Source organism: Lissotriton vulgaris, chromosome 5 (assembly GCF_964263255.1).
Source record: "Lissotriton vulgaris chromosome 5, aLisVul1.2, whole genome shotgun sequence".
Classification (NCBI taxonomy): Eukaryota; Metazoa; Chordata; class Amphibia; order Caudata; family Salamandridae; genus Lissotriton; species Lissotriton vulgaris.
This window is the reverse complement of record NC_141693.1, coordinates 1,600,469,626-1,600,485,369: the sequence shown is the minus strand read 5'-3', so window position 1 is coordinate 1,600,485,369 and position 15,744 is coordinate 1,600,469,626. Positions and strand designations below refer to the sequence as shown.

At 48.9% G+C, this 15,744-nt stretch overlaps 1 protein-coding gene across 2 annotated transcripts in view; it reads left to right on the top strand.

The window, feature by feature from the left end:
* The first annotated feature begins 6,929 nt into the window (after positions 1-6,929).
* TGM1 (transglutaminase 1) overlaps positions 6,930-15,744 on the top strand; it is a 71,554-nt gene continuing 62,739 nt past the window's right edge. For both annotated transcript variants that reach the window (XR_015296046.1, XM_086923738.1), the window contains exon 1: positions 6,930-7,035. The gene's annotated coding sequence lies outside the window, so the exon portion shown is untranslated. The remainder of the gene's footprint in view (positions 7,036-15,744) is intronic.

Sequence of the window (15,744 nt, the reverse complement as noted above, 5' to 3'; positions counted from 1 at the left end):
ATCATGATTATGGAATAGTCTGTGTTGCTGCTCTTGGGTCTGAGTGCTGATTGCTGATTGTGGAGTACTTTGTGTTGTTTCACACGAGTCTGACTCCTAATTGCTGATCGTGGAGGAGCAGGTGTCTGAATCATGATTATGGAATAGCCTGTGTTGCTGCTCTTGGGTCTGAGTGCTGATTGCTGATTGTGGAGTAGTTTATGTTGTTTTTCATGGGTCTGATTCCTGATACCTAATCGTGGAGAAGCAGATGTCTGAATGCTGCTCTTTGAGTAGCTGTCTTGTTGCACTTGGTGTCTGAATCCTGGCTGCTGGTCATGGAATAGCATATCCTGATGCTCATGGGCCGAATCCTGGGTACTAATCATGGAGTAGCCGGAGTTGTTGCATGTTTCTGAATCCTGTACTTGGAGTAGCCTGTCTTGTTGCACATGGGTCTGATATTAGTGTTTCAAATATCTCCTCGATGCGTGCTCTTGTTGGCACCACCAGGAGTCTGTGGATCAGGATTGTCCGAGAGGTGATCTTAGCACCGACCAGCTGGTGGACTGCGGGCAGGTGCCATGCTGATCAGTGGTCTAGGCAAACCCTAGAGCCAGGGGTCGAGTCTATTTGCGAGGATGAAATCATGGCCTGGTCTGGAGTTAATGTGCACGTATGGTCTACAGATATGTCTCGGACAGCGGAATGAGGCCTGCTGTATGGTCTTTTTCGGTGGCAGTATTTGGACTAATCTGGAAGCTGAGCTCACGCCTACTCTGGCAGTTGCACACAACTCTATTCTGGCAGCTCAACCCTGGCCCAGTCTGTAATCTGGGCTCAAAACCCAGTCTAGAGGCTGTTCTTGTGCCTGGCCTAGGAGCAGGGCTAATAGCTTAACATGGAGAACAAGCTCTGGGGTTAGTCTGGTGTCTGTAGTCTGGATCTAACTCTGCAGTCTCCTCGAGCCTAGTTTAGATGAGGCTGTTTTAACTCACCATAGAGGCGGTGCATGTGCTGTGCATACCGCTCTCGCTGCTAGGTTTATTCAGACGAGAGGCTGTACTCAGGACTTTCAGGCTGTGCTGGGTGGGAGCTAGCTACTGTGCGAGCTTCGCCTGGAAGAGTTTCGAGGCTGTTGCCTGCGCTCAGCATCTACTACATGCTGATCCTTCTTTAGAGACTGCGCTAATGCCTAGTATGGAGGCCATCATCATTGCTGGTCTACACCCTGTGAAGGCCTAGAGTGGAGGCTTCAAGCTGGTCCCATTGTTGAGTCTGTATTAGGGCCCAGTCTGGAGGTGATGCTCTGTTCTAGTCTGGGCATACAATGGACTGGGATGCAGCCCTGATTAATTGACAGTGGCTGAGATTAATTCAAGCATTCCATCCATCACTGTTTATATTCTTCGGTGTGACACCCTAAATGTGACGGGTATGCCTAGACGTGGGCCCCAAGCTCCATGTGCCACTGGAGCCAAGCTGTACCAAACCGAAGGAGCCAAAATAGGCCAAAAACAGTCCTGTGTTGCTTGTGTTCTGGTTTGGAGAGGACCTGGCTTGGTAGTTCGGGCTGGAGCAGGGTCACAGCTTTTTTGAATACGGCTGGGTCTAAGCTGAAGTGGCATGTTGAGCAAAAAATCGACTGACTGCGATGCGCCTTGAGTAATTACCAGTGTCCGAGATTAATCAAGCATTACGACCATCACTTTTTTTCTCCACTTTTCTTGTCTTTGGCTACGCTCTGGGCAAAGACAATCAAATGCCATGCGGGTGACGCTAAAAGTATTTTAAAGCTATGCAGTCAGTTACATATTAAGATTGAATCCAAGCAAAGGAAAGACATCTTAAATATTAAGATGTCATTTCCTTTTAAGCAAAAGTCCATCCATGAATCATATGTTGATGGTCAGGAGTTGTGATAATAAATGTAGGATTCATATGAAAGGTTATGATCTAGATAGTATCACTGGTTTTTCATTAACAGTTTGAATATGAATGGACACCATCGGAATGCTTGAAGCTTCGCTCTCTTATTGAGATCTCAAGAGTAATTATTGTGAGTAACATTGAAAAATGGGGATATAAATTGTTCAAAAAAATGTTCATAATAATATTATTATGAGATATGAATAATGTGTTGATCTAATTACTAGAGCTTGGTGATGCGATAAATGTGTGAATAAAACTCACTAGAGAACAAACCACATGACAGTAAGGTCACAGTGATGGCCAGGGGTAGTTTAAACAGTAATGGTGTCACAATACTATGTACTGGAACATTCACCAGTTCAATAGAGTTGGATCTATTCAATAGATTTAATATGTTTTTATTGTAGGCATAGTTACAAATGTTTCTGTATGTTTATTTTTACTAAGCATGGGTGGAAAATCCGTTCCGCTCGCGGATTTCGCGGATTTTCGGTAAATTCGCAATCCGCGAGATTCGCAAATTTCCAGCAAAATCCGCGAACGGAGATCCGTGAACGGGGATTGGGTCAAAAGTTCAAGCTGACTTTTGTAACTCTTTTAGAATGGCGCCAGCAAGCTGCCAGAGCCATTCTAAAATAGTTACAAAAGTCCGCTTCAACAGGAAGCTCTAATAGATAAAGTAAAGCAGGTGCTGCTCAAATTCAGTTACACAATCATTATTCACCCCCAAACTTGGGGTGATTAATGATTGTGTAACTTAATTTGACCTTCAACTGGAGCACCTGCTTTACTTTATCTATTAGTGCTTCCTGTTGAAGATATTCTAGCTATTTTAGAATGGCGCTGGCAGCTTGTCGGCGCTGGCAGCTTGTCGGCGCCATTCTAAGTGGGGCTGAGGGCAGAAGGGCACAAAAGTGGGACAGAGGGCAGAAGGGGACAAAAAATGAGTGGGGCAGAGGGCAGAAGGGCACAGAAACAAGTGGTACAGAGGGCAGATGGGCATAAAAAACAAGAGGGTGGCAGTGATTAAGCAGGCAAAAAAAAAACCCGCGAAATTGCAAAGCGCCTCGCGAACACCTGCAAACACGCAAAGCGCCCCACGAACACCCGTGAACACGCAAAAAAAATCCGCACATTTGCGCGAATTCGCGAATTTTGTGGATTGCCAATTCGCAAATCCGCAAATTCGCGAATTGCCAATTCGCAAAATTCGCACATGCTTAATTTTTATACGCCCTGATAAAGTTCCATGGTAGGGACGAAACGCGTAAGCTGGGTCACTGGAATGTTTCGGAATTGGAATGAATAAAGAAGCTGAAAAATTCTTGAGTTTGATATTTCATTCATTTCAATGAACTGACTGTGGAATGACTCCTGGCCATCAACATATTATTCATGGATGGACTTTTGCTTAAAAGGAAATGACATCTAAATATTTAAGTAACCTTCCCTTAGTTGGTACAGTTGTGTTAATAGAGTATTGGCGGCAGTCTGTCCTCAGGGAATGTGCACCGCTTTTGAACAATAAGTTACAGACTTGTGAGGTTAGTGGTGCCACAACTGCCATTGAGTTTGATTAGTTGACATATAAAGATTGTTAGGGCTGTGGTAGTGTCCATCAAGTCAGTGCCCCTGAAAAGTCGACTGAGCTTAAAAAGAGTCATTCACTTCTCAGGAAGTGCAGGGGCAGAGTCTGTAAGTTTCTAGCTGAGTCACTGAGTCCAGTTTGGGTGACACTCTGAAAGACATGTAGTGACAAGGGAAAAATCAGATGTAGGTAAGAGTGAAGATTATGTGAAGTTGAATCCTGCCGTGTGACTGACACCACTCCGGCTACCTTTGAGGCGCCGGACTTTTGGGAAATATTGAGTCGGGCGTACGAGTGTGAAAGGAGGACACAGGGGTGGGTGGGATAAAGAACACATTGAGCAGAGAGATCTCAGACGCAGGAAGGGGCTCCTGGGAATGTGAGCGTGAGGTGCGAATTCAACAGATAATCTAAATATAGGCTGTCCAATGCGAACACATCCGGGAACCCAGCATTCAACAGACTCCTGTGAGGATTGACCTCAACACGGGCAGAGTTGTTGCAGGGTGAGGCATTAGAAATGGGCAACTTTCACTGAGTCAGAAATAGAAATGCTGCTAAATCTTGACAAACAATAAAGGGCAGAGGTAGTAAATAGGACCAGGGACATGAGTGTTGGGTCTTTTGTGGGAGATCAAATGACTGTATTATCCCTCAGTGGGTTAATGTGCTTAAAGCAGGGGTTTATGGGTGACCTGTTCATATCCCAGGGTCGAAATTGTGTAACCTGCAAATCAGGCATCTCTTTCCCAGACATATAGCATGTCCTGTGTTCAAATGGTCCAATATCTGTGAGATAACTTAGTGGGTTAATGACCCACTCTCGAGGTCTGTGAGTATAGTGCAAATCAGAGATTGATGTGAACTGTGGGAGTCCCTTGCCTAATCCTTTTTAAAAAGCTGTGTGGAAACAAATAGAATGGAAATAAACATAAAAAAGACAACAGTAATATTGTTTGTTTCCCAATTCAAAATATTTGGCAGGTAGAATTGAGAGGATCAACTTGCTACCACACGACATATACCAACATTGGCGTGATTTTGATACTCATTGTAATTTCAAGGCTCATTTTCAATCTCTAAGGTCAAAGTCAAGATATTTGCTATTTGCATTTAAATCTTTATTCAACAACTGGGCAGTCATCTGTTGGAACCTCTCCTCAAAGTTATGCAGAGTAGAGTAATACCTAAACTAAGTTGCGGATCTGAAATCCAGCGAGGAAGAGATGCTATGATGCTGGACACCTTACAAGGAAACTTATGTAGACAGATATGTAAGCTTCCAAAAATACGTTGCCAGCTCAAATACGTTTGAAGTTCGGTCTTGCAAGTCAACCATTAGCTGGACAGGGCCAGACGTCCCCAAACCACACAGGAAGTGACCAAATTTGGGCTGAAATGACAACACCCGAATCCCACATCCCATGCCAATCATTTTTGTGTTCAACATTGGTTACCTTTGAAACTAGGGGGGGCATAGCTTGCAGAGCTTCACTCCGGGGAACTCAGCGGAGTTACATACAAACTGAGGGGCAGATTTACAATTACTGGCGCATTCCTTCAAATCAGCAGGGATGCGCCGATAATTGTGCGCCGCAGCTCCGCCACCCATGATGCGCTGCATTCACAATGCGGAGCACCATGGGGCCAAAACGGCACAGATGCGTCACGCATCTGTGCCGTAAAAGCGGCGCATTGCTGGAGTTACGTCGCAAACTCGACGCAGCTCCATCAATGCTCTGGGGGGGCCTATTCTTTCAATGCTGCCTCAAGCCTTACGCCTGCTTCAAGCAGGCGCAGGGTTTTGACTCAGCACTATCCTAAAAGTGACTGAGTGAAATCTTGTAGATTTCACTCAGCCACTTTTAGGAGGCGTTCCTGAGCAGGAACGCCCCCCCCATCCCCCTGTGCAGGAACGCCTTCTTATGGCGCAGGGTTTTACAAATCTGCCAGATGCGTCACGTTGTTAATACCCCGCACCATGGTGCAGCTTTTGCGCAGCCGCTGCGTCACAAAAGTGAAGCAACAGCGGAGCAAAAGAGGCGCAAGAGGCTTGTAAATCCGCCCCTCCATGAGATTCCGCTTAGGTACATGAGTGAGCGGAATTCGGAACATTGAGCTGCTTGTGCTTATTTTTAGCGCAGAGAGCTTGTTCCGCACTTTTAAATCAGTGCGAACTGCACATTGCCAGAGGACACTGCTTCTTTCTGTCTTTCGAGTAGATTTTCTACTCGAGGACAGTGTTCTCAATGTGAATGGTAGCGGCCTGGCGGGACAGACCAAATTGAGAAAATCTTGGCGGGAGGCGTGTTAGTGCCTGAAAATGGTGCTGGGAACACAAATCCTTGCTCCTCATCCCAACATTGTTGAGCCTTACATGAGACACATCTCCACCACGCACTTGCCAGAGTTTTGCCAGAACTCCACGATTCTCATGTAGCACAGACTGGGCAAAACTCTGCGCACTCCGCCAAGGGAAGCGACATTTCCCACCCACCCCCTACCTGAATCAAGCAAGAATTTGCAAGGATTACCAGCCCCTCCAATGGTGTTTAACAAATGTCTAAATAAATCTGTGAAAATGCTTTTGCATTTGCAGGACAAGGATGATCTTGCCAGTAAGACACACACCTGGAACGCAACAGAAAAACTTGAATAGTAATTTCTCTGCACATTTAAAGCTACATTTTCTGCCTCATCGAATGAGCAATTGCTCCATAAAGAAATCAACTCCAACATGCAAAAGAGTTTGGTCCACTCCCCACCGCAGGCTCCGTGGCTGTAAAGAAGAAAACTACCTGCATAGTACACTGTGTGCTACATAAAAAACCAAGGCTTGATCCAGAGGCTGAACGGCCAGCATATACATGGCAACTGCATATGTGTGAAATGTATGGATCATGTCCCAAAGCCGCTGGCTACAAAAGTCTGACCCATCCCCTATCTGCCATCTGCACTGTACTTTATATTCCAAAACTAGTCGATTTAAAGATTTTATATATTTAGCATGTGACGAATTGCTTTTTGGGTATTACTTTTGCTCAGAAAATATTGTTTTTAACTGTTTAAATATGTAAAGTTGTGGTCCGCTTCTTCTTCCTTTACTTGACTTGCTTTGTAACGGTTTTGGTTAACCGTGCAATAAAGAACACACGTAGCTCAGATGGTTAGTGCGCCTGCTGCAGAGCCCGGGCGGCGCGAGGCACAGGGGTGTGTCCTGTGTTTGGCAGCTGGCGTGCACTGTTTTGGGTTCCGCGCCTCCTCGCCCAGGGCCAGAGGCGTCCGTGTCCTGTTTGCGCTGTAAGTGTCCTCATCCACTCACTGACGCACGGCTTTTTCTATTACACGCTATCGCCTGGGAATTTGTGCAACCGGTGAGGGCGGGAGCGGTGACGGGGCCTGTGCTCACGGCCCCTCCCCGGCCGGGACAGCCCAGCTCCTTAAATCCGCCGGGCCCTCCTTCTGCCAGCAGAACCGGATCCCGCAGTGCCCAGGAGCAGCGCCAGCGTGAAGAGGAGCACCCCCCGCCAGAGACGGTAAGAGCGCGATCTGCACCCCAAGGACCCCCCTGGCTCGGGCTCCTGGCCCCGTTATCTGTTGCCCCACACGGGCCAGGCGGCCGCTGCTTACACAGCCACTTCACACACTAGATTCTCACACACAGTGGTGGTGCACACATTGCCCCACACTAGATTCTCAAAAACGAAGTTCTCGCGGGTGCTTCTGCATGATCGGTTTGAGTAGCCCCCTCGCGCTCACCAGTTCGCATGTTCAGACCATTAACTGTCAGTTCACTCACTCGATTCTCACAACTGGCTTTCACTCATCGCTTCTTCCTACTTGTCCCTTCAGATCTCCACAGTGGCTCCGCTCCTCGCTGATTGGTTTGCATTCGTCAAACAGATGCAGACACAGAGTTGGTACCCATTCAATTCACAGACACACACACACAGATCTTCCACGTCTGTTGTTGCACACTCAATTCCCACTCTTCATTCTCGCACCTGAGTTCACACACTCGACTGTACGTTAAACCTTGATTTGCTCCCCTGATTCACACTAGCCGAATCCAGCTCACACGTTTTGACGCTGCACTCTTACACACAAGAACTGTTACACACTCAGTTCACACCTGTCGTTCTCTCGCCGTGGTTGAGATGGTCATTTGTTACACACTCGGTTCACACCTGTCGTTCTCTCGCCGTGGTTCAGATGGTCATTAGTTACACACTCAGTTCACACCTGTCGTTCTCTCGCCGTGGTTGAGATGGTCATTTGTTACACACTCAGTTCACACCTGGTTCAGATGGTCATGTGTTACACACTCAGTTCACACCTGTCGTTCTCTCGCCGTGGTTCAGATGGTCATTTGTTACACACTCAGTTCACACCTGTCGTTCTCTCGCCGTGGTTCAGATGGTCATGTGTTACACACTCGGTTCACACCTGTCGTTCTCTCGCCGTGGTTCAGATGGTCATTTGTTACACACTCAGTTCACACCTGTCGTTCTCTCGCCGTGGTTCAGATGGTCATGTGTTACACACTCGGTTCACACCTGTCGTGCTCTCGCCGTGGTTCAGATTGTCATTTGTTACACACTCAGTTCACACCTGTCGTTCTCTCGCCGTGGTTCAGATGGTCATTTGTTACACACTCAGTTCACACCTGGTTCAGATGGTCATGTGTTACACACTCGGTTCACACCTGTCGTTCTCTCGCCGTGGTTCAGATGGTCATTTGTTACACACTCAGTTCACACCTGTCGTTCTCTCGCCGTGGTTGAGATGGTCATTTGTTACACACTCAGTTCACACCTGGTTCAGATGGTCATGTGTTACACACTCGGTTCACACCTGTCGTTCTCTCGCCGTGGTTCAGATGGTCATTTGTTACACACTCAGTTCACACCTGTCGTTCTCTCGCCGTGCTTCAGATGGTCATTTGTTACACACTCGGTTCACACCTGTCGTTCTCACGCCGTGGTTCAGATGGTCATTTGTTACACACTCAGTTCACACCTGTCGTTCTCTCGCCGTGGTTCAGATGGTCATGTGTTACACACTCAGTTCACACCTGTCGTTCTCACGCCGTGGTTCAGATGGTCATTTGTTACACACTCGGTTCACACCTGTCGTTCTCACGCCGTGGTTCAGATGGTCATTTGTTACACACTCAGTTCACACCTGTCGTTCTCTCGCCGTGGTTCAGATGGTCATTTGTTACACACTCAGTTCACACCTGTCGTTCTCTCGCCGTGCTTCAGATGGTCATTTGTTACACACTCAGTTCACACCTGTCGTTCTCTCGCCGTGGTTCAGATGGTCATTTGTTACACACTCAGTTCACACCTGTCGTTCTCTCGCCGTGCTTCAGATGGTCATTTGTTACACACTCGGTTCACACCTGTCGTTCTCACGCCGTGGTTCAGATGGTCATTTGTTACACACTCAGTTCACACCTGTCGTTCTCTCGCCGTGGTTCAGATGGTCATGTGTTACACACTCGGTTCACACCTGTCGTTCTCTCGCCGTGGTTCAGATGGTCATTTGTTACACACTCAGTTCACACCTGTCGTTCTCTCGCCGTGGTTCAGATGGTCATGTGTTACACACTCGGTTCACACCTGTCGTTCTCTCGCCGTGGTTCAGATGGTCATTTGTTACACACTCAGTTCACACCTGTCGTTCTCTCGCCGTGGTTCAGATGGTCATGTGTTACACACTCAGTTCACACCTGTCGTTCTCTCGCCGTGGTTCAGATGGTCATTTGTTACACACTCAGTTCACACCTGTCGTTCTCTCGCCGTGCTTCAGATGGTCATTTGTTACACACTCAGTTCACACCTGTCGTTCTCTCGCCGTGGTTCAGATGGTCATTGGTTACACACTCGGTTCACACCTGTCGTGCTCTCGCCGTGGTTCAGATTGTCATTTGTTACACACTCGGTTCACACCTGTTGTTCTCTCGCCGTGGTTCAGATGGTCATTGGTTACACACTCAGTTCACACCTGTCGTTCTCTCGCCGTGCTTCAGATGGTCATTTGTTACACACTCAGTTCACACCTGTCGTTCTCTCGCCGTGGTTCAGATGGTCATGTGTTACACACTCAGTTCACACCTGTCGTTCTCTCGCCGTGGTTCAGATGGTCATGTGTTACACACTCGGTTCACACCTGTCGTTCTCTCGCCGTGGTTCAGATGGTCATTTGTTACACACTCAGTTCACACCTGTCGTTCTCTCGCCGTGGTTCAGATGGTCATTTGTTACACACTCGGTTCTCACACTGGAGTTTTGAAACCGAGTTAGTTTCAGGTGGGCCTGTGCAGTGCGTCCTGTGACGGGAACTGTTCTGCTCTGGTATGAAATGATGTTTGAGGAGCGCCTAGAAGTTAAGGATTCTGCTCGGCCGCTTGAACTGCACTGTTTGAGAAGTGCTTGTGAAGTGCTGAGTGTTTGCAGCGGAGTGGAAATGTTTAACAAGTGCCCCTGGGGTGTTCTGGTACAGAGGGACTTGTGGTGGCCTGCGGGTGGTGCTGGTCTTTGAGGTCATTGGTTCTTCGTAGCACTAGGAATGCGAGGTTTGAGAAGGGCCTGACGTGAATCTTCTGTCATAAGCATAAGGGGGTGTATGGCTAGTCAATAAGTAGAGTTGGGCGAGCCAACAGTTTACCAGGGAGCCGTGCCAGAGCCGAGCCAATTGTCGATTCTGGCTTTAAGAGCCCAAGTACCAGCAGAGTCCTGAAAACATTTAGCGTCTAAATCATGTTAAACTGTGGTAAGGTGTCTTGGAAATAAAAATAAAAATCCTATTTATTTCACAAGCTGAAGCGTTTCATCTTTGTTCAACACATTATGTGAGAGATATTTATTAAAGTTGGGGGGTTTAAACATGAACTGAGAAACATTCCTGTGCCCATCCAGATGATAATGCAATAAATGAACTAAGAGGCTCGTCAGGGCTCATGTGCGCTCTAAATGCAGGGCCACTGGAATTATGTGATTATTCCGTCGCTGTGCTTTTCGCCAAGTATAGATTTGTCAATTTGCCATATAATCTGCTGCATAACCTACAGATTTTAGCAAAAAAAATATTTCTAGCTCAAATAGTTCAAGTTACTAAAAACGCAGCGACACGTGTTGCTGCGCAGTGAGTGGAGGATCCTATGCAAAGGTTGACTGGTCACCTTTCTGTTTGCTAATTGCTATATTTGCTGAAGTAATATTATCACAAAACGTGTCGAATTATTCCGCATCGTTTGCCCTTTCCTTGCTGCATAATTTACTCAACCCTGCCACATGATGTGGCTCCTCTTTGCGTAGCCTAGATTATTATAGCAGGTGTAATATTATGCAGCACAATGCCCGGACGCTATTTGATAGTGCTCTGTGTGTGATAATTGGCGAAAAGGAGTCTCGTGAAATGAAGTATTTGCCAAGGATGACACCATTTGGTCAAGCGAGGAAGCCGTGATTGATCCAGATGTTTCAGTTTCCTGAGACCACTTTACATCTGTGGCTCCTACACACATCAGCGACAGCGAAGGCTCGGCTCGTTTTGGGCTCGATGTTGCTGAGCCAGGCCTAGCTATCAGGCTCGAGCCTGGCTGGAGCTTTCAGTGGCTGTCCCACTTCCACAACACAATATTGGCTCGTGACAGCCTTGAGCCTCTCTGGATCGTACTTTGCCACAAAGAGTTTACACCTTCTATTCGAATACGCCGTCAAACCCTAAGCTGTCCCGCGCGTGCCCCGGAAGTATGCGCAGAACACCAAGAGCGTTGCCGGGCAGCACCCCGGCCCTCCCCCTTGCTGGTGGCTGCGCAAGAGAACACCATGCGTCAGGGATGCTGCGGCTACTCTGCGGACCAGTGGCGATCTGTGTTTCTTTGGATATAGATCAGGCGAAAGTGAGAGATGCGATGCCTGAATTTGGAGCTGCGACCTTGTCTCCTGGGTAATGCATGTGAGAATAACCCACACTACAGGAAACGGTTCTGAAACTAATCGTGAGATGTCTCGACCTGAAAGACAAGAGGGCTGGATCTGAGGCAGTCTCGCGTGATTGTGAAGCCTTGAAATAATACTTCGCTGGGACAAGATGACATGCTAGTGCCTTGGAAAGGCCTCAAGGGCAGGGGGGAGTCAGTCCCTCCTATCCAGGCAGGCATTTCTGGATGCCCCTGTGCTGTGCTGTAGGGCGCTGCGGTGCTGTTCTAACATTAGCTTCCTGGCAGCACTGCGGTTTCTTTCTTGTGGGCCCGTGGCTCTCTGGGAGCCTCCCTCTGTGTCTGCTCTGCCCATTGACCCCCTTCGCTCTCCGTAGGCCCGGGGTGGGCCGCTTCCTGTCACACCCCGTCTAGGCTGACTGCCAAGTCCAACTCCTCCGGCAGCCAGGACCAGGAATCCTTATCTCGTGGCCTCCGAAATATGTTCGTTTCTTTGTACTGTGTGAGGATAATTGTGTTCGTGCCCCTCCTCGAGCCCCCACCACCTCCAAAACCACCACAGCCTCTCCTCTACCACTGCCACAGGCTGACCCCAGAACTAGGCCTCAAGGGAGTTAAGATTTCTAAAGGTAGATCTGGACATACTCGGGGTGCTTGTGCGCCCCACAACTGGCCAGGACCTTTAGGGGCGCCTGGGGCAGACCTTGTAATTGTTTAGATTTTTTGCTTGTATTTGGACCGTGAGTTACTCCACTCTCCTCCAGTCAGAGACTGAAAATACACACACGTGGATACCTTTAAAGTTCTCATCGGGGCCTCGTGTAGGTTGACGCGCTCCGCCAAGACACACCGGAATGCTGTGTCAGCATCTGTTTTTTCACGAGCCTTATGACTTGAGGGCAACTAATCCTGCTGAAAAGTATTACTAAATCAGCAGAATTGTTTATTTACTTTTCTGTGGCGTAAAAAGGGAAACACTTGTATGTGGAGGAAGTGAAAAAAGTGGAAATGCACATTCCAACTTGTCAAGCAAATGCCAAAAAAACGGCGAATATTTTACTTCCATTGTTTTCGAATGTGTCTAAGGTAGGAATTGAACGTTCAGAGACGTGTCTCTCCTCCCCACCCTTTAGTGTGATTATGCTGTCTCTTTCTTCACCCTCTCGCGCTCCTCTGGTCAGCTTCCTTCATTTTCTGATGCTTGCATTTTCTCCCTTTAGCTGTCTCTTTACTCGTACACACACTCTCTCTCTCTTTGCTCTCCCTCTCTCTCTTGCCTCTCACACGCCCGCATTCACATCACCTCGGCACCCCTTTCTATGTGCCCTTCAGAGCCCCCGTGCTGCTGCCACATTCAGGGGTTCCCGGAAGGCAGTGCCGGACGGCCGTTCAGCAGCTCTGTTGTACCGGAGGGAGGTCTCGCTGCCTGCCTCGGTGACTGTCGTAGTGCCAGACTACCCTGTAGCCAGCAGGCGCCTCTTGCTTCCGCCCCCTGCCATGCCACACCTCATGTACGCACCTCTCTGGATACCCCTGCAAGCGCGAGCCCCGAGTCACTGTAGTATTCCTGGATGTTAAGTTGTCATTCCTGCAATAAAAGCTGTTACTTCAAACCTACGCTTGGATTGAATTACTACAGTCACCACCTTCTTTGCTGCACGGGTTGCATCCCGGCTCCCTCCCACCCATCACGGCAGCCTCTTTCCACAGAGGGCGCCCTCCATTCTAGCACGCCCGGCCTCCCACAGGCCCTTGAGCGCTCCACTGCTCCGATACCAGCGGTGCCAAGATCACAACGGACGCTTCTCACATTGGACGCTCTCCCCTCACGAGAACCCTCACCGTCAAGTATCATAATCGGACTACCCCCCCAACCCCCCTCCACATTTGAGACCCGTCACTCAAAATACTCCTCCATCCCCTCATGGAAGCTGTGGTATGAACAGCTGCAGGACGAGGTGTAAGTGCCAGGTGTCTCATCGTTGTCACCCGAGGCCCATACAAATACCCCTGCGATGTTGCGCCCGTTCTTCGTCCCTCCTTTCAGGCGCATCTACAGACCTTTCCCTGCCTGAAACTACCGGCAATAAAACAAACTCTGGTATTTCTGAAATCTCTAACCCATTTTCCAAATCTGGGACTGAGTCCCAACATCTGCGCACATTAGGAAATACGTGTTTTCCTCAGATAAACTTTGCACTGGTGACCGTGCAGTACGAGGCCCTGGCCTTGTTAGTGTGCCTCGAGGCCCCTCCGCTGGCACATGGTTCTGGTCTGTACACAGTGCCTCGAGGCCCCTCCGTTGGCACATGGTTCTGGTCTGTACACAGTGCCTCGAGGCCCCTCCGTTGGCACATGCTTCTGGTCTGTACACAGCTGGACCCTGGCCAGGGGGTCAGCTGGAGTTCAGAACGAGCGCCAGCACACGGCTCAGTTTTTGCCACCTCGCATCATTTGTGTGCACTTTCCTCATCCGCCTCACACACACACACGTGGCCCGGTGTTTCATGCCCAAACACATTGGGCCCAGGCCTTCTTTGCAAGCAGGTGGCCTCCCTGCGCTCGCGCCTCTGAGGCTGTTCTATCACCGCGGCGCACGCGCACTCGGAGCTCTTTCTGTTTCCTGTAAGTCGCCCTGCTTGCGTTCCGCAGCCTACCGCGGCGCTGCCAGGGCCTCCGTGCCCACACAGGACGAGTTAAATCCCTGGCACAACACCCTCATTCTTGCCTGAATCGCTCCCTGGGCTGATTGTGTTTTTTTGGTCCGAAAACACGTTTCCCATGCATGAGGCCTGGCGAAGGGGCCTTGGCGGGAGCCCCTGCTTTGTCTGGCCGGGTTCCACGTCTGTTCTCCTAAGTTATGGTGTGAACCGGAAGTTTGCTGCATCTTCTCTTGTTTCTATCACTCTCCACCTTTCCACCCCCCAAAATAGACTGTCTGTACTCACATCCTTGAAACACTGACTACTTTTGTTTCCCTTCGCCCCCACCCCAAGGGTATCCCCAAGTCACTGATCATATTGTAGCGCTGTCTGCCACTGGCATGGCCTCCCAGCGGTTATTCACTGTGTATACCGAGGACTGGTTGGCTATCTGTAGAACTTTCTCTGAATGTCAGAAACGAGGCTGTCTTGACTGACGGTTTATGCAGCGCCTGATAAGTTTTGCTGTCAATGACTGGATAGTGTTTTATGAAAAATCGCGGAACAAACTTTATCGACCTCGGAAGGATGGAATGCCCCGGTTACTTACCGGTAATCTTCATTACTCCGAGTCCATGTCTTCCTCGCCACAGTAATCACACATGAGCCTCTGGCTCCACACAGAACTCCAAGTACAAAAACATCGTTCTAGTCTCCCTCTCCCTCCTCCAATATGGCCCCCAGTGGCTCCAGCCAATCCCATAAAGGGACACAGAAGCACCAACAAGACCTGAAGAACCAAGCCGCAGACATGAAGCCACTACCAGGGCCGGGAGGGAAGGGAAACTATACTGTGGCGATGAAGACATGGACTCGGAGTAATGAAGATTACGGTAAGTAACCGGGGCATTACCTCCTCGTCCAGTCTTCCTCGCCACAGTAATCACACATGAGCCGATACCAAAGCAAACAGCTTCATGTAAGGAAATAGACCACACCAGCAGTGCGGTGAAAACATATTTTAATATACAGAGGTATAGCAACAACAAGGAAAACCTCTCAAGGTACCCCCGCTGACAAAACAGAAGAGGCAAAAGAAACAGAACCCCCACCCCCAACCTGGAGGCGGTAATGGGACATGAAGGTATGCGGGGAAGACCACGTAGCAGCCCTGCAAACATCCTCAATGGACACCCCTTTGAAAGAAGCCCATGATACAGCAACAGATCTGGTGGAACGACCCTGAACAGGAAGGGAGGGGACCTCAGAAACCGAAGCATAGGCCAACATAATGGCCTCCTTAATCCAACGACTGATCGTGGAGAGGGAGGGTTTCAGGCCCCAACGTGACATACCAAAATCGACAAACAAGTTGTCCACTTTACAAAAGGAAGACGTGCGTGACAAATAAATCAATAATGCACGACGAACATCCAATAAGTGCAAAAGGGATTCCTCAGCCGAGGACGGATCAGGACAAAGAACCGGAAGAACCACCTCAGCAGACCGGTGAAAATAAGAATCCACTTTAGGAACAAAGGTAGGATGAGGGCGCAAGACCACACGGTCCGACAAAACCAACAAAAATGGCGCAGAACGAAGGAAAGCACCCAACTCACCCATACGCCTGGCAGAAGCAATCGCCACAAGAAACA